We start from the raw sequence: 19,396 nt of genomic DNA on the forward strand, positions 1-19,396 counted from the left end.
TCTCCAGGCACACACAGAAGACCTGGAGAATCGGTCTTGGCGAAACAACATCCGCGTTAAGGGAGTTCCACCTAAAGAAGAAGGGCCAGACATCACACAATACCTGCAGGGTCTCTTAAGGAGCACACTGGGCGCCCCCACCGGATATTTTGGCTTATATTCCAGACTTTCAACTAAAAGAGTGTATACTACGTGCTGCCAGGGACAAGCAACCACTAAGATATCAGGACCACTCTATAGCTTTGTACCAGGACCTGGCTCTAATACCCCTTCAAAAGTGTTGGGTGTTCCGAGTGGCAACCACGTGTCATCAAAATTAAGGAATACCGTATTCTTTGGGTCACCCTTTCCAGCTGATTTTCATATGGCAGGGCAAACTCCTCCAGCTCATATCCATGCAGGACACTTGCCATGTGCTGGGCATCGAGAATCCAATCCAGGAGCAAACAGAGGGCCCACAGACCAAAACTCCTCGAGAAAGATGGCATAAGGTCTACGGGAGGCGTAGCACAGAGCGAGCGACGAGACCGGACCCCAAGACCATGGCACAAGAAATACTGGCAGTGCTAGAGACATTGTCGAAGGAGACATTCCCCCATGATGACACAGTGAACGACTGAGGGACAGATATGTGACATTGGCAAGGCTGGGTGGGCAGCGAAGAAGTCTGCGGGGAGCGTAGAGACATGGGGAGTGTAGAGACACGGGGAACTGGCCTCACACGTTCCCAACTATTCCGACTTCCAAGGACGCGCACGCACAAATGGCGGGCCCTGGACAATTTAAGGTTAATGGGTTTCTAAGTTGGGGTTAGGGAGGGGAGGGTGGAGAACTGGTATGCAGGGTAAAGGCGTTGAAGAGAGGATCAAAGGGCAGTGGAGGCTGGGCAGACGTTGGGAGCTCAGGGGGAAGAGGGATCACAGGGACCCAAATACAGGCCAAAGCTGGTGCACTCACTATGACACGCTATTTCCCAGCCCACACTGAAAATTCTCTCTCTCAATGAGAGAGGTCTCAATAATCCCAATAAAAGGAGGTCCATCCTTTCCTACCTGGATAACATGGAGGTAGATGTGTGCCTCTTCCAGGAGACAAAGCTCATCTCCAAAGATTGGCATAGAATGAGGTCACGGCTCTTTCCCCAGCAGTTCTTTTCATCTACCCTGGATAAGAAGGTCGGTGGCTATTTTAGTAGCCAAATATTTTAAGGGGACAGTGGGGGAAAAGGTGGCTGAAATCAAAGAGGTTGATGGGAGCAGGGCCATCGATAGTGTAGGAGTTGGTATGAGTATTTGTAATGGCTGGATTTTCTGTTTAGATGGGATCAGCCCCCAGGGGCCCCTGTGACCCAGCCAAAACGTACTCACCTTCCCTCCTCAGATCGTATTCACAATGAGTAGATATACAGATAAATATACAGGTCGCACCTAAGGATGGGGAATGACAATATATGTATGTACGGATTTTCTACAATATCTTATTCACATCAGTTGGTCTCGCGGCCACCCCGACCCAGACCGTTCTACCCTAGGGCAGATCTGACACACAATCCGGTGTGTCTACACATGGGCCTGCAGAACCCAATGCTCCCTTTTCCAAACTGTTCGCAATCTGGCGAAACTAAGCGCCAGTATCCTCCCTGGCGTTCTCACTTATTCAAGCCACAATCCAGTGGGTATCCACGTTGGTCTCCCCCCCAACGCTCTCACTAACGCCGCATATCAACGACGACCACATTCCTATGAACAATTATTGGGATGATATCTCAGCGATCTACTCGGGACAAAACTACAATAATAACTTTGAATATAGTTCCAGATTGTATAGTGTACTCCCTGCTCTTGGCATCGAAGGTCCACTCACTCCCTCTTTATTCAATCACCATTTACCTGATCGGGATTTCTCATCCGTTCACCTAAACAGCTTTCGACTAGGAATGCGGTTTACCAAGATTGAACATAAGCACCAGGTACACAATAATTCTATATGAATTAGGGTATTTATTAACAATAGACACAAATCACATTACTATGCAGCATAACTTTTGCAAGAAAAAGGTAAAGATTAGTGTGCACATCCTAATTAAGTTAGACAGGTATCACCTTGTTAGTGGGAAGTCTGGACTCGGCAGTCATCTAGGTTCCCTTCTCGTCTCTGTATCCTGGCTCGCCTTGCAGTCACCCTCAGCCGTCACAAGAACACGTCTGCACCGCTAGGCTCAACCTCGTCTGCTTCCCCTCAGGACACCGGAACCTTGCTGATTATTAGCTACCGTCTCTCTCTCTCTCTGTATCAGTGCGCTCCGCGCTACTTCTCGTTCAGTCTTTCTCAGAGAGTTTCGGTCTTAAATCTTTCTCCGACTTCAAAGATGGCGACTTGTCCACCATGAAAATGAATAATGGCAGAGATGCTAACGGCTAGATGCCGCCTACGGACTAACTGACAAACTGACTAACACCTTCGCTAATATCAAAGCCCGTTCCTTCATGGAAATTCGCGGCCAGTAACCTGCCGCCCACCAAATTCTTGTACCTCCCCGTACCAAGGACACTTTCCCAGCCGGCCGGCCTGAAGTTGTGTCTTCGGAGTGGAGAAAAATACATTCCTTCGATAAGGGTCAGCCTGAACCGGTTCTCTCCAAGCGAACAACAGCTTGAAACTAAAACATTACACTTCACCTAGAAAGCCTTCTCGAGCTACCGGGCAGAAAGCAAAATGGAGTCTGTCTCGTTTAAGGCCTACGGAGCCCATAATATGCATAGCTCCATGAAAAAATAGCCCAGCATGTTAGCAAATGAGCGAATCATGACTAATACTTATATATCTATCCCCTAACTTAAATTCATAAGCCTTACTCTAAGGAAAATAGTACGAAAATGCCCTTATATATGTAAAACAGGGTCCCTGTCTATCGGCCTAATCCCTATGCTATGGGGGTGATAGGCTGGAGTCACTCTCCATCATTCTCCTTCTCCAAAGAGCTAGCAAAAAGACAGCCATAACAGTATTTTAGATGCCGAAATTGTGTCGCAAACTGCCAGTTACTGCTCCCGCAATCACCCTTCACCCGATATACGATCAATCCAGGGGCTGCCTGAATTTCCTATAGATAGAAATGGGTCCTCCCCTCTCCCCACCCCCCTATACCAATAACCATTTCAAATACCAACCCCGCCAGGGATGGTGCTAATAGGTTAAACAGGCCCAGGGGCTCGAATCAGAACAGGTTGTCTAGTACCTCGTGCATTAATGTTCCTGCCGCCCCAAGTATGAATGGCTAATCAGGATGTCCTGAGTCTGCCGCCCGCTGCTTGCCCTTATGTGTTGGTAATGGCAGGAGTACCTACTTTAAAGAGGGATCAACATGAGCCATGGGACCAGCTTCGCAATAAATGTGCGGACTGGCTATCAAGGCATAGAAGCGTCCATGTATCCGAATGAAAGGAAAATACTGATCCTGCTATTAGGTTACCTCTTGCCCTGCCAGAAACTGAGGGTACTATTCCCACAACCCACGTATCCCCCCATATGCAAACGAAGGCCTCAGCAAGTTCAGACCTTCATATCTTAAGCTGGAATGTTGCAAGGTTGTACTCTAAACTTCACCAGCCAGATTGGGTGCAACTTATTAAAGACCAAGATATGCTTTTATTTCAGTTAACATGGGCCACACAAGAATTGCATATTGAGGGGTTTGAATGCCATAATATCCTAGCAACAACCCCCAAGCAGGGTCGACCATTTGGGGGTTTATCAATCTGGGTCAATATTAAGACAGGGGGATGCATAAAAACTGCACATACAGATAACAATACATTTCTAGGCATATTATTTAATAGGGGAATTTCCTATTGGATAATTCATTTTTATAACAATAATTGTCATTCTGTTACAAATATGCATTTTATAAATGTGATTAATTTTATTGCATCTATTGGAAAATCCAAAGACTCTTAAGTCAGTAGGAATCTGTCTATGGGGCGATTGTAATGCTAAGCTAACTTACTCACGGTCAAGCGAATATTCACACAGCAGCAGACAAACATGCAATGGGGTAGAGAGCTAATGGACCATTTGAACACCCTTAACTTAATTAATGTTATGGAAATTGATGCAACTACAAAAGATAATGCCCCCCTGAACCGCCCTCAGAGGGAGGGGCTGTTCATCTACAATTGATTATGTTTTTATCTCCCCCGCTTTAGAAGCAAGCTTGCTTAAAGCCGAAATTATGGCCACAATCTTTGGGGACCATAACCCAATACAAATAACGTTACGGATGTCTTCACTTCCAACGCCTCAGACAGAATGTGGTGCTCGGGATCTATCACCATCCACAGATAACCGCAGACTGGGCTGGCGAGGCATTAATAACGCAGACCTATTCAGTTCTATGGTTAGGGGAAACATGAATCTTATTAACATCTGTTTAGAGGCCCTGTTCCACACCCAGGGACTATCAGCGCCTTTCCCGAACTCAGTGGAGCCATTAAATCCTTGCTGTCTAAACCCATTTGTACAGTACTGCGCGAACCTAGATGGTTCAATCAGGAGTGCTCAATTGTCAACAGGAAGCTCCGCAAGGCCCTATCTCAAAGCCCGAGGTGTAATGATTTGGTCAAGTCCTTAAGTTTGACATATAAGCAGGCTATTGCTAATAGGAAGGAACAGTTATTAGGTGAGCGCTGGGATGCGTTCATTAATGCTGCTAGCTTAAATAATGGGAATATATTTTGGACTACAATTAAAGAGTTAAGATCAATGGGACAACCGTTCACTCCCATCAACTGCAACATAATGAGCGCTACCTGGGAAAGTCACTTTTCCACTATTTACCAAGAGCCTGCTTTTTAACCCGACCCTTTTATGAAAAGGGTGGCACCTGGAGTCTCATTATCAATAAACGAGGTTGAGGAGGCTATATGTCAGAGTGCGGGCAATAAAACTAAAGGCTCTGATGGGATGCCCATCGATCTTATTAAATATAAACCAGATTTTTTGGCCCCACTGCTGTTAAATTTTTTTAATATTCTAACCAATGCCCCACTGCTTAAGACATGGTCTACTAGCACGATCGTTCCCATTTTTAAAAAGGGCGATTGCACACAACCTTGTTGCTGTAGACCGATCTCCCTCATAGATAACACCCTTAAAATTTTAGGCAGAGTTTTATACACAAACATTTTAACCTGGACAGAGGACAACCAGATTTTAGAACAATGCCAACTAGGTTTCAGGGGTAAAGTTGGCAGGAACAAGCAATGTCTTAATCTTAATTTGATGATAGGGAAGTACACTTTTGCACAGCACTCGCCACTTTATTTAGCTTTTATGGACCAGTCCTCAGCTTTCGATTTTGTCAATTGGTCCCGTCTATGGTCCATCCTTTTAGAATATGGACTGGATGAGACCCTTGTTCATTTTTTTGCCTATCTCCATACGGACCTGAAAGCGCGGGTCAGGATTGGTGGTGGGTAGAAGTTTCCAATTACATCAGTGTAGATAGAGGGGTCAGACAGGGGTGTGTTCTGGCCCCCCTCCTATTTATCATATATATAAACAATTTATATAAATCACTGATCACACTAACTAATGATGTTCCCAGAATTCAAGGCAAACCTCTCCCACTGCTTTTATACACAGATGATGCGGTTTTAATTGGTCGCACACCAAATGCACTACGCACTTTAGTTCGAGGTTTCACAGATTTATGTCCAGCCTAGATTTATGCACAAATTTTAAGAAATCTTTTATAATGCCTTGTGGGCCAAGGAAATGTCCTTTAAATTGTATCTCTGTGGGCGACCAAAAATTAACTTGTACTGCTACTTCCCCTTATCTGGGAATGGTCTTTGCTGCGAACGGTACCTGGTGGGAACACTTGGCATATTGTAAAAGTAAGTTCTCAAGGGCTTTTAACTCAATCCTCAGTCTCCCCGCCCTAAAAGATCGGGAACTATTGCAGCCATTTTAAAGATTTTTAAGATCCAGTGTGTACCAATAGCTACCTATGGGGCAGAGGTATGGGGTGTTGCCAAATGCTCTTGCGTCCAATCAAAGGAAAATAGATTTTGCAGAAAACTCTTGGGCGCTCCAATCTCCACCCCTCTGTATATATGTCACGGCAAATTGAAATTAGGATACATTGAAGACATCATAAGGGCCCCCCCCCACTATTTTGGCTATCCATAATTAAGAATCCCGAGGCTTCTCTCACGAGGGACATAATAGATGATAGTCTTCGCTGTGAGAAAGGGATGGATATTCCATGGCTTCCTGGGGTAGTGAAGAGTTTGGAAAGAGTTAACCTTGGTAGACTGTTTGCCAACTCGAACACAGCTGTAACAATGGACAAAAAAGTTTTAAAGACAGCATTGTACGCACTTTATAGCGCGGAAAGACTAGAATGGGAATTGAATAAAAAAAACTGTCACAAAATGTATATCTATTGAGTACCCTGAGCATTGTCTACCAAGTTATATTGCACTACCGATGTCCCAATGGGAGAGAGGCCTCCTATTCCGTTTAAGAGATGGGACAGTAAGATATTTGCTTTGTTTTCCCTATGGGTATAACGCAAAACTTGACTCCCTGCCATGTCCATGTGATGGTCACAGCAGTCAAACGCTTTTACACTTTTTTAGTCTTTAGTAAATACTATATGAAATATGCACAATGGTTGTTAATTATGTATTTTAAAAAATTGTCATCTAATAATTTAACAGACGCTCTTGACTGCAAATTTAAATTGGACAATGTTGCATTGATCTTGCGCATTGGCACCATTTTGAGAGTAGCTACGGCTGCACGGAAATCTATGTGCGATCTATGAAGTCATTCGTATAGTACTATTCACAATATGCGATTTACCTAGGTTTACTGTATTTTGCTACATTATGGATTGGACATTGCTATCTATTTAGTTTTCTAATGGTTTTTATCCTGTACATGTGTTACTTTTATGGATACGTTCCTATCCGAATAAAGTCTTTTGGATTGGGATTGGATAGGCTACTTTCAGTCCTCTCATTCTTGAATGGGATTAGAAGGGTTTCTTTAAGTTAGCTGCTGCTTATGGCTTTCCCTGACAGTGCTCTGTGGATAACTCATGTTCCTGCAGCTAGTAGATAATACATTTCCAAGTTCGGGAGCTCTCTGAGAGGCACAGTGACAAGAGCTGGCTCACAACGTTTTGTGTATTAAGTTTCTGTTCAGGTCAGTGGTGTAATAAAACTTGAGCCCTCCCCCCACTCCCCCCCCTGCAAAAAACATGGACGCCCTCCTTCCCCTAGACTGTCAGGACCTCTCGGGCCAGAATTAATTAAATGAACGATGTCAAGAATTCATATTGTAAGGGGCGTGGCTTGGGCGCCGATGGCGATGGTCGCCTGAGAGCTCGGCTCCGGGACTAAGCCCGAAATTATCCTGAACATCGGAGGCTGAGGGGCGCCCCAGACCCCGCATTTGGTTGAGCGAGGCGACGACACCCTGCCGGGGACCTTGGTGGAGTTTGGACGGGGGTGGCTTCGAAGAAATGCCGAAGTTTGCGGAGTTGCGGAGTGCGACCCAACATGGCGCCCGGACCCCTTTGTCCCCTTGATCGAAAACACGGAGTTGAGGAGGTCGCGTGGGTATCGCTTGGCACCCGGCTTCACCATCCTCAGTTGTTTTAGACATTGGACATTGGCAGGTTCGGACCTTCTACAACGGGTTCACACTCGATTAGACGACCGGGCGGGTGCCCACGCACTAGAGGGCACCGGATGCGGGTGCCCTTTGTTCCAGGCGGTGGTCTGCACCGCGACTCCGCAACTAGCTACGATCTCCTGGCCAGCCCAACTACATGGATGGCGCGACACTCTGGCGCCACAGGTCAACCGAGGGAGTTGGTGGCCCTCGCCCCGGAGCTATAGTGAGTGAACGGGCCTGCCCGACTTGGCGACGGTTGTCTCCGCCCCCTTATCGGTGCCCTCGGACGCCGTGGCGGTGGCGTGAGCCGAAGCGGCGGAGTCTCCACAGGCTCTGGAGAAGGAGATCGCCCGTACCGGACTTGAGAACGAAATCCCGGGAAGGTCGCGCTGGACACTTGTACACGGAGGCGCCCACTCCGGGATCCTCACGGAGAGCCCCTGACAGCATGGGGAAACCTAAAGGAGCCAAGGGATCCAGCCAGACCACCTCTGATTCTGAAGCCCAGGACAAGGAAGAGCATGGAGACCCTAAACGACCTGGTGGCGCACCACTCCAGCAACAATTCGACCGTGTACTGGAAGCGATAGAGGCAACTCGGTCGGCCCTCCAACAGGACATTGCCCAGGTGGCGACCGGCCTGGGACTCCTTAGGGCAGACCATGGTAAACTCTCAGACCGGGTCAAGGAGGTGGAGGGCACGGTGAAGACTTTAGAGCCGGCGCAGAGAACCCTAGCTGCGACGATAAAGGATGCCATGTCCCGAATCGAGACCCTCGAACGGAGGGCGGAGGATGCGGAAGGCCGCAACAGGAGGAATAACATTCGGGTGGTGGGCCTGCCGGAAAAAATCGAGGATGGCGATATGGTGCGATACTTAGAGACTTGGCTCCGGGACACGGTGGCCCCGGAGGGCCTGTCCTCCTTTTACACTCTAGAACGGGCCCACAGAGTCCCAGCACGGCCCCCACAGCAGGGACGAGCCCCAAGGCCGGTGGTGGCGCGGTTGCTACAGTTCCGGGACAGAGACCTGATCCTAAATGCCGCCAGGCACAATGGCCCGTTCCAGGTCGCAAACAGTCAGGTGAATATCTTCCCTGACTACACCTACGAGACGCAGCGCAAGCGGTTCTCCTTCCTGGCGGTTAAGCGTGAACTCAGGAGTGAGGGCATCCAATATTCACTCCTATTTCCTGCAAGGCTCCGAGTCATTGTCGACGACAAAACCCAGTTCTTCGACACCCCGGAGGAGGTCTGTGACTGGCTCGAACTGTACCGGACAGGGAAAGATGGTTATAGCGCCTCGACCCATCAGGCAGAGGAGCCGGAACAAAGGAGGCGATCTAAGAGGGTCAGGAACCGCCGCGGCCGCACGGGAGGGCCCTCGACTGCGGAGACATCATCGGAGCGGAGGGGAGTGTTGGAAGTTCTGTCGGAACTGTCGGGAGCAAGAGGCGAAGTCATCGAGGAGGAGGAAGAAAACCCGGGTGCTCAGGGGGCACCGTCGGACTCGGAAGACTCAGTGGCGGACAGTACCCATACACCGGTGATCACACCGAAATCGGTGGAGGACCTTTTGGACGGACAAGGGTAACGGGATGTGCCGCCTTGTTTTGGGTGGGGGCCCGGCAGGGGGGAGGCGGTTGCCGTTCTTTATTGCTGACAATGAAGGAGGGAGGGTTGGGGGGCTGCTGCTCTTGCCCCGGAAGGTTTTGGCGCAGGGGGGGGCTTACAAAAGTCCTGGTAGCCTGGGCGACGAGGGCCCACTGCCTCCGCTCAGCCCGCACCTGGCCCATAAGGCCTTCCTACGGTGGCGACCGTAGGACTAGTGGGGATTTTGGGGTTGATCTCCGTAGAGGTTTGGATGGGATCTAGATGGTGTAGTTTGGGTCCTGTTCTGGGGTGGTTGGGGGGGGCTTTGTTGGTTTTTGGGTGGTTTGGTTCTGGTTGGGGAAAATGGCCGCCGTCAGCGCTGGGAGGATTGATGATTTTTCTGTGTGGGGACCCGAACGGGGAGACTGTGCGAGAACACTCTGGGACAATGGCTGATGTTGCTAATTTGAAATGTATTACTTGGAACGTGAGGGGGCTTCACACTATGTCCAGGCGTCACAAGGTCCATGCTTATTTAGTGCGTAGGGGAGTGCAAATGGCGCTGCTGCAGGAAACGCATCTGAACAAGGCGGAAGGGGCGGCGCTTCAGCGTAGGTGGCGAGGGCAGGTCTTTTCCACGGCGTACTCTGCTTATGCCAGGGGGGCGCTAATATGGATTAGGGCAGGAGTCCCCTTCCAGGTCACGAGGACAGTGTTGGACCCAGAGGGGCGTTTCGTGGCCATATCAGGCACGCTAGGAGGGAGGGACCTGAATGTTTGCTGTGTGTATGCTCCTAACGTGGACCAGACTGCCTTCCTTTCCAGGTTATCGGGCTCGCTGGCCCACTTTTTCGCCGGGCCCCTCCTGCTGGGGGGTGACTTTAACTCCGTAGTGGATGTAGACATAGACCGCTCGCATCCCCCACTCCCCGATTCCCCGGTCCGGCGGGCGGCTAAGGGCCGTCAAGATTGGCAGACCCGCTGGGGTTTGACGGACATTTGGAGGGCGCATCACCCCGCGTCTAGAGATTATTCATACTTTTCAAGCCTTCATGAGCTGCATGTCAGACTAGATAGCTTTCTTGGTTCGTCTGAATTAGTTTCGGCAGCGGTCCGATCGGAGTACTTATCGCGGACCATCTCGGACCATAACCCCCTCCTACTGGACATTCGCTGGTTCCCTGGGACACCGGCAGTACCCTCCTGGAAGATGCGTCCCGAGATCCTCGAGGACAGTGTCTTCAAGGCGGACCTAGGGAAGACAATCACGGATTATTTTGCGTCCAACGGCGGCTCCGCGAGTACTAGGGCGTTCGAATGGGACGCTTTCAAGGTGGTGGTGAGGGGCTACTGTATCTCTAAGAAGGTGGGCATGCGGCGTGTTATCCTGGCTGACTTAGACACAGCGGACCGAGCGCTCCGCGAGCTCGAAATTAGCCGCCCCGGACACCCGGAATTGCAAACACAGACGGTAGAGGCGAGGGAGAAGGTAGCGGTGGAGGTCGAACGGCTCCGCTGTTTCGATTATAAGGCCTATACGGTCCGGTCTATTGCGGAGGGCGACAGGTCGAGCGCGTTACTGGCATGGTTGGCCAACCCTACGCGCCAGTCCCAAACAACGACAAGTATGCGTGGGGCGGATGGGGCCGAGGTGTGCACCCAACCGGAGATTCTTAGTTGCTTCCGACATTACTACGAAAGTTTATACCGCAGTCGCTCCGCACGTGACCCGGACCGGCTCGACGACTATCTTAGCCCACTGGAACTCCGCACAGTAGGACAGGAAGTGGCGGAAACCCTGGGTTCTGACATCGACTTAGGGGAGATCCGCGGGGCCATCAAACGGATGGCGAGGAACAAGACCCCGGGCCTAGATGGCCTTCCGGTGGAGTTCTATGCAGCTTACGCTGACCTCTTGGCCCCTCGATTACTGGTGGTCTACAGGGAGGCGAAGAGATTGGGTCGTCTCCCTGGCTCGATGTGTGAGGCGTTGGTGGTTCCTCTCCTCAAACCAGGCCGAGACTCGTCTGACCCGGGGTCCTACCGTCCCCTTTCAATGCTGACGGTGGACTACAAAATATTGAGCAGCATCTTAGCCTCGAGGCTGCTGGGACATATGAGTTCCCTAGTGCATACAGACCAAGCCGGTTTCATCCCACGACGAAATACGACTATGAACATCCGAAGGTTGTTCCGCTTGCTTGGGGAACCATTCGTGGATGCCCCGTCCCCGGTAGTCTTATCGGTGGACCTGGAGAAGGCTTTTGATAGCCTGGAGTGGGACTACCTATGCACGGTATTACGGAAATTCGGCCTCGGGGAGGGATTTGTCAAATGGACAGCAGTCCTCTACGCTTCCGCTTCGGCCAGGGTTAGATCGGGCCCTTTGATTTCATCGCGATATCCGGTGGAGCGTGGCACGCGGCAAGGGTGCTCCTTATCCCCGCTTCTTTTTGCACTAGCGGTGGAGCCACTAGCAATACATCTGCGCTCGGGAGCCCACTATACGGGCTTATGGACGGCAGCGGGCCCACATTACGTCTCGCTATATGCGGACGACCTGTTGCTCTTCCTGGAGGACCCGGTCGACGCATTACGGGGAGCGGAATTAGCGCTAACGGAGTTCGGAGCGGTCTCAGGCCTCCACGTGAATTGGTCTAAGACCTGCCTCTTCCCGATGCGTAGGGGTACCCCCACTCCTGCGCTAAGTAAGGAGATCAGATGGGAGCCCGACTGCTTTAAATACCTTGGGGTATTTGTGTACCACGACCAACCCGACCTGCTGGATGGAAACATTGCCCGTTGCATACGAGCACTCCGAGGTAGCATGGACTTTTGGGCCACGCTGCCGCTCTCCGTGGCGGGACGCATCGCCCTGCTCAAAATGGTGGCGCTCCCCCGACTATTGTATTACTTTCGGACTTTGCCGATCTGGGTCCCACCGGCTACGTTTCGTCGCTTGCGGTCCATGGTGGTCGGGTTCCTTTGGGGAACGGGCCGACGGCGGGTGGCCCTCAATACCCTGATGAGGCCGAAAGACGAGGGGGGGCTCGCTGTGCCGGACTTCGAGAAGTATTACCTAGCGGCGCAGCTCCAGACCTACACCCAGGAGATAGCCAGGGAATTCAGAGGCCCGGAGGACGGTAGAGGGACGGGGATGGCCAGGCACGTCCTCTCCTTTATCGCGCTGCGACAGCGCTTAGTCCTACGGGACCTGTCGATGGAGGAGCGGACTGTCCGACTCTGTTGGAATCGGGCTCATAACAGAGGTCGCCTACGGACGCCATATGCGCCTGAAATACCATTGGGGATGCTGACGGCCCTCCCACACGGAGGAGATTGGTCACGACTGGCGGACTGGGAGGATTCCGGTTTACAGCTTGTCGGGGACCTGTACGAGGACGGAGCGCTCCTGTCCTTTCAGGATCTCATTGACCGCTTTGGGATACCCCGGGGCGACTTTCTGCTGCACTCGGCCATTGTGCGAGCGATCCAGGTGCACTGGCAAAACGGGCTAGAAGAACCTCATTTGTCTCAGGTGTGCCAATACGTCATGATGTCGGCGGGCACGGTGAAGGCGGTCACCTGCCTCTACGGCAGGTTGATTGCCGAAGGGTTGGTCCCTCTCGCCACACTGAAGTCCCGCTGGGAAGAAGACATTGGTAGGGAGATCCCGGAGATGACCTGGTCCCAGCTGGTGAGACGTGCCTGGAAGGGCACACGTGGCGCCCGTTTCCAACTGGTCCACTATTATGTTCTCCATAGGGCGTACCTGACCCCGGTAAAGATCAGGCGTTATTTTGCCACGGCTTCGGCGGAATGCCCTAGGTGCCCGGCTCAGGAGGCGGACCTCCTACACATGCTATGGGCCTGTCCAGGACTGACGTCCTACTGGCAGGAGGTGGCGGCGACTCTGGAGGAGGTGACGGGGAGGCACTTATCATTCGATGTGGCGGTAGGGCTATTGCACTGGTTCCCCCATACCCCCCGGAATAAAATCACCAGTAAATTTATCGACCTGGGGCTCCTACTTGCTAAGCGAGAGGTGACCAGGAACTGGAAGGCACGAGCTGGTCCTACAGGCAGCAGATGGCACAGTGAGCTTTTGAAATGGGCGGCGGGTGAGAGCGCGCTGCGATATCAGTTAGCTTGGAGGCAGGGCAATGAGAAGGCGCAGGAGGCCGCGTTAGAATGGGAAACGCTGGTGCAGGCCCTCAGAGATTATTGTACCCCCAGCGACTCCGAAAGTGAAGAAGCAACTCGACCCGAGTCCCGTTAAACATTAGCATTGACAGCACTATTACCTTCCCCGTGGGTCAAGCAGTGGATCCTATGTTGATGAGCTCCCTGGCGCTGATGGTGGGGGGGGGGGGGGGAGGGGGGGGGGTTTCACAGTAACTGGGGATTTTGAGGGGGGGGTTTCTTTTTGGGGTTTGGGGTTTGTTTAGAAAAGCAGATGACGGACAGTGTGTTATCCGGACCAGCTCCAGCATCCTACTGACCCCAGCTGCATTTGCTGCCCAACCCCAGGCATATGGGCGGATTGGCTATATAGCAACGTTATGGAAGGAGGTCGGTGGGCTATATCTTGTATAAGTTGTTTATAATACGATGCTGGTCGTTACTGTATTGTTTTACTGATTCCTGCAATAAAAATATATTTAAAAAAAAAAAAAAGAATTCATATTGTAACCTCAAACTGTATATTGTTTTGTATTATCATGCTTCACACTCTAATCATGGCAAAGTGTAATATTGTTTTAAACCTTCTTTGTCTAATCAATATAGCAATGTAACTTGCTTTTTATGCGCAGACTTTCATTCACTGCTCTGGGTAAAAGCAGCTTGTTCTGCTAATCCTTCCCTAACTTTCCAGAAGTGTCGGAGGCAGACAAGCTCGCTGAGTCATTCTTGGTTACTGAGTGAAATGGTTACATTTTTGCAACCTTTCTTCCGTGAGTCTGTTTATTCTTAAATGCATTGTGACAAGAGGCTCAGATACGGTATTTATGTATTTGTAAGGTGCATAGCTGCCCTTAGGCTTCCCAGCGCTAAGAGAAACATAACTACGGTGGACTAAGTCAAGTTGCCTGAGATCGGGAGTTTTTAGGGAAAGAGCAATGTTTTGAGTCTTTTCCTGAATGCTAATTCGTTGGTTATCATGCGCATGCCCCTGGGTAGTGTGTTCCACATTTTAGGAATCAAGTGCTTGAAGGACCTTCCTCCCCATTTTTCTCTTTTTATTCTGCCCTGTTGCATAAGAAGATCCTCTGATGACCTTAGGGTCCTACTCGGTGTATAGTGTGTAACCAATTTTTGGATTAAGGCCGGTCCTCTGTCATTCATGGCTCTGTGGGCGATACACAGTGCCTTGAACTTGATCCTCGCCTGGACTGGAAGCCAGTGAAGTGTCCTCAGGGTTGCCCTGGCCGACTGCTGTTTCAGGATTTGTAGCAGGGTTCTTGCTGTGGCATTCTGCACTACCTGCAACCGGTTAATGGCGTATTTTGGTGCCCCCAGATACAGCGAGTTCCCGTAGGCCAGCTGTGACACGATTAATGCTTGGATCACAATTCTACGAGATTGTTCAGGTAGGATGGGGAGAATTTTACGAAGCATATGGAGTAAGCCAAAACAATTGCCTGAAAGTTTCTTTGCTTGGATCTCCATGCTTAAATGTTTGTCTAGCCAGATTCTTAGGATTTTGATGGCAGTCTTGGGGGTTGGTCGTTCTTCCAACTGAGTAGGCCAGCTTATAAGATTCCTGGGGACTGTTTTGTTTCCCAGGAACATAAGTTCCGTTTTATCCCCATTCAGTTTAAGGGACTATTTACACATCCATTCAGCTATTCGTGTCATGCACGTCCTAGGTTGTTGTGTAGGGAGTGGGGGCCGTTCGTCACTGATAATACAAGTTGCGCATCGTCCGCGTACAACACTAGATAGACCAAATTCTTGTGCAATCCCTGTAAGAGGATGCATGTAGATATTAAAAAGTGTGGTGCTCAGTGCAGAGCCCTGTAGGAGTAATCTTTGAGGAGATTTGTTAAAGCAAGTGCCATTTGAAGATGCAAGTAGTGCCTGCATGCACTTGTGGCACGTTAGAATGTCAGCGTGCGTGCGCTCGCAGTCAGCTCTTTTTGGAAGCACACACTCATGCTTGTGGCGTGCCCATCCTTGCTCCCGCAAGGCGGATGCCGCCACAAGCACGAGTATGTGCTTCCAAAAAGAGCAGAACGACGGCTAAAGGTCCTCCTATGCAGCACATGTGCGCTGCTTATGCGAGACCTAAAAATGGCATCTTGTATGGTACCCTTTACATGGGTGCTTGTGTTTATCAGTTGTTTCAGTTGCATGGCCTCCATGTCATGAATTAATCTAACTGCTGTGGTATTAGCTGGTTCATCCAGATGGAAGTTAAAGTCCCCCGATAATGTAATGGTGCTCTTGCTGGCCACCATGTCTGCTATTAGGCTGGGAAATTCCTCTAGGAATGTAGTGGGGGGTCCTGGGGGTCTATAGAGCAATATGCCTGAAAACGAGTTAGTAGCCGATGTTTTAGGCTGAATTGTACAGTTTCACTGTTGGAGGCGGTAATGGACGATATGCTTTCATAGTCGTTTTTGTAAATGATTGCTACCCCGCCTCCCGTTTTTCCCATCCTATCTCGTCTTTGGATAAGGAAATCTGGGGTTAGTCCTTGGATTATGTCAGGGTCGGACCAGTCTTTCAACCACGTTTCAGTAACGAAGAGAATGTCAAGTTCTTCATTCTCTATTAGCATTATGATTTCTGTGGTGTGTGCTGGCAAGGACCTACTGTTAATAAGTCCCATTTCCCATTGCTCATTCCTTGTGAGCCTATCTAGTTGTAGTGGCCCTTCAATCCTGCCTGAGTTAAACTTAGTCCGACAGAGAGGGCATGACTTCTTCTTCCCTATCAAGCTTGTTGGCGCTAGAGTCATCTCACAATGGGCTCTACCCTAGTATCTCAACGAGAGTAATACTGCTCTATCACATGTGATGAGCATACTGTTTTCTGGGACGAATCCGCATGGTTCCTTGCCCTTGATCATGTCCGGACACAGACGGGCTTGCCTAAGGTACGCCCGCAGCGTACCGCTGCGCGTCGGTGCTGCGGGCACCATAAGTAGGCTTTTGCTTAACTACTAGAGCGCTGACCTGTCCCTCGCTCCCCACGAGGGCGAGTCCTCTCAGCTGTGCTCACTGGTCCTGCCCCGCCTAACTCCCGTTCTACTGTTCGACGTAAGTAAGTCAGGCTTCCCCACAGTGAGTGAGCATTCAATTCAATTTCAGTTTTAAAAAAACATTTGTTTCAAAAAGCTTTACATTTAAAATGTGATTGTCTTAGAAGCGTTCAGAGTAACTTTAAAAGCGTTACATTCAATCATTCAAAATACTCTGGCTTAAAAAGACAGTGCAAACAAGCAAGTTCTCAGTTAGTACTCTCTGGTACCCTGTGTATGACTTGTGTCTGTTTCTCTGATTCTTCCTGTTTCTCTTGTTAAGCCATGGCCGCTTCTTGAGCTGTGCAGGGTGTGAGCATCTTGAAGGGCAGCCCCAGCTCTACCCCGCCCACTCCCCCCAATGAACGCGCTATGGCTTAGCAAGAGAAACAGGAAGAATCTGATCTGAGCCGATTGTCACCATACATTAGGAATAAACAGACTCGCTGAAGAAATGTTGCAAAAATGTAAGACTCGCTCAGTAACCAAGAATGACTCAGCGAGCCTGTCTGCTCTGACACTTCTGGAAAGTTAGGGAAGGATTCGCAGAATGAGCAGCTTTTACTCCCATGGGACCACCGAGAGCAAAGGAGATACAGCGACCCCGGCTCAACTCCAACCCCTTTTTGAAGAACATGGAAATACACATGTAGCTGGGGCGGTCGCCGGGGGGATCTAGATCAGTGATACTCAAAGTACGGCCCGGGGGCCGCATAAGGCCCTCCATGTCTTTACAGTGAAGTAGTGTGGCTCACTGGTTAGAGGCGGCAGACCCAGAGCAGAGGACGGCCCGGGACCAGGGTTCGATTCCCGGCGCGGCAGGTTTCTGGACCAGGGTCAGCGGACTCGATAATTCTCTTGCCTCGGTGCCCACTCTGATCAGCGATCACACTCGGCAACTCTGGGCATTAGCTTGCCTCATCTTCACTAACGGCCCCACCAGACCGCCGGGGATGCCTGGTCTCACCCTGGAGATACCCATTAAGGGACCATCTCTCAGGGAAGGCAGGAAGGGTTTCGCAGCGGTCGAAGCGCCTTGGGACCCTACGGGTAAGTAGTGCGCTATATAAATGCCAATACATTTACATTTACATTTACATGCAGACCCCCCAGCAGCACCAGCATTCGACTCAGAACTAACATGAAAAAGAAAGGTCCATATACAGCAAACACTTATTTAAAGGTTAATTGCAGTTAGGAAAAGGAAGTAACTAGGCCCTTAACTTTAGGAACACCTTCATTCTTAAAGGCAGCCACTAGATATACATGCTTTGTTTCCCTACTCCGACTTTACACCCTGCTGGCATCAGTGCGGCCCTCGGTCACACCATAGACCAAACTTTGCAGCCTCCAGGAAAATGTTTGTGAGTACCTGGTACCTAGATCAACAAAAGGCGGAAGTAGTTAGACTCGAGGACAAAACAGAAGCATGCATCTCTAAAAGGCACAAACAGGAACCAATAAAAACAAGCATTGGCATAGCCAATAGGCCTTGCCTTTGGGACCTTATAAGCGTTTAGCCATGCAACAGTTGATGCTGTTGCACCAAGGATATTGTGTTGCATAACTAAATACTTGTAAGGTCCCAAAAGCGAGACCTACTGGCTATGCCAATGCTTGTAGTTCATGTTTAGCTATATAATAATTAGGTATTCAACATTTTATCTCATGACCTCACCTGGGGTTTAATATGGGTGCTGTGGTCCCTGTTGTGGGTCTGGCACCCTTGGCTGGCCCTGCTGAGCTTTCTAAGGCCTTTTCGTAACACCAGGACTGAACTAAAGAGGGCCTCTGAATGACAACTGTGCATGTGCTGAGGACAGACACAGCCTACCAGGGCGGAGCGCGGGTTAAAGAGGGCCTGTGGATGAACAACTGTGCATGCGCTGAGGACAGACACAGCCTCCTGCCGCCGAGCGCTGGTTCAGGAAGGTCTTGAATTAACACAGCCTACCGTGGATTAAAGAGGGCCTGTGGATCACAACTGAGGCGAAGCACGGGTTACGGAGGCCTTGGGTGAACAACTGCACATGCGCGTAGGACAGACACTACCTCCCGCCGCCGAGCGTTGATTCAGGAAGGTCTTGAATTAAGAATCTGGAGCTCAGTTCCTCCAAACATTAGAAAAATTCCAAACACTGCAACATTCAAGAGGGAAGCGAAGATCTTCCTAATGAACAAGTTCCTCCATTAGGCAAGACTTTACATCAGTACTACTCTGGAATCCTGATGTAGAACTTAATGGCAATACACATCGGGATCATTCGGAGAGGATCAGAGGTACACCTTTGTACACTAAACAGATCCTAAATGTGTTATTGTTAAAACTGCTAAGAAAGACATATACCAGACTCTAATATATATTAACACTACTATACCGTTGTACTCTAACTGTAACACATGTAACTGTTACACGCTCTGATACCCTTGGGTCACGTTCGCGCTATACAAAACTCTAAAAATTAAAATAAATAAATAAAATATGTTGTGTGTTTTGTTTCATTAATTTTCCAGACCATTTATTGATCTGCATACCTTGGTGATGTATTCTAGAACTGTCTTTTCATTCAAACAATTGCGACACCTATTGGTGCAAAGAAAAGGGATTATTGGCTTTGAATTGCTGTTCCCTGAAGGCTTCGATAAACACAAGAATTACATGGAGGTAAACTTGGGGGAAAAATGATTGGCCAAGTCTTGATCCATCTGTCTTGGTACTGAAGTTAACTTTTTTTTTAAATCGGTATGCGTCCGTGCATAACCCTTGCCATGGATACTTTATGTACAGGCAGAGGCACGTGAAATGCGGCGTGATTTGTTGGCCTATGAAAAGGAAGAAGGGCTCACTGTCGGCAGCCCCTTCAGAGC

Source organism: Lissotriton vulgaris, chromosome 1_1 (genome assembly GCF_964263255.1).
Source record: "Lissotriton vulgaris chromosome 1_1, aLisVul1.2, whole genome shotgun sequence".
NCBI lineage: Eukaryota > Metazoa > Chordata > Amphibia > Caudata > Salamandridae > Lissotriton > Lissotriton vulgaris.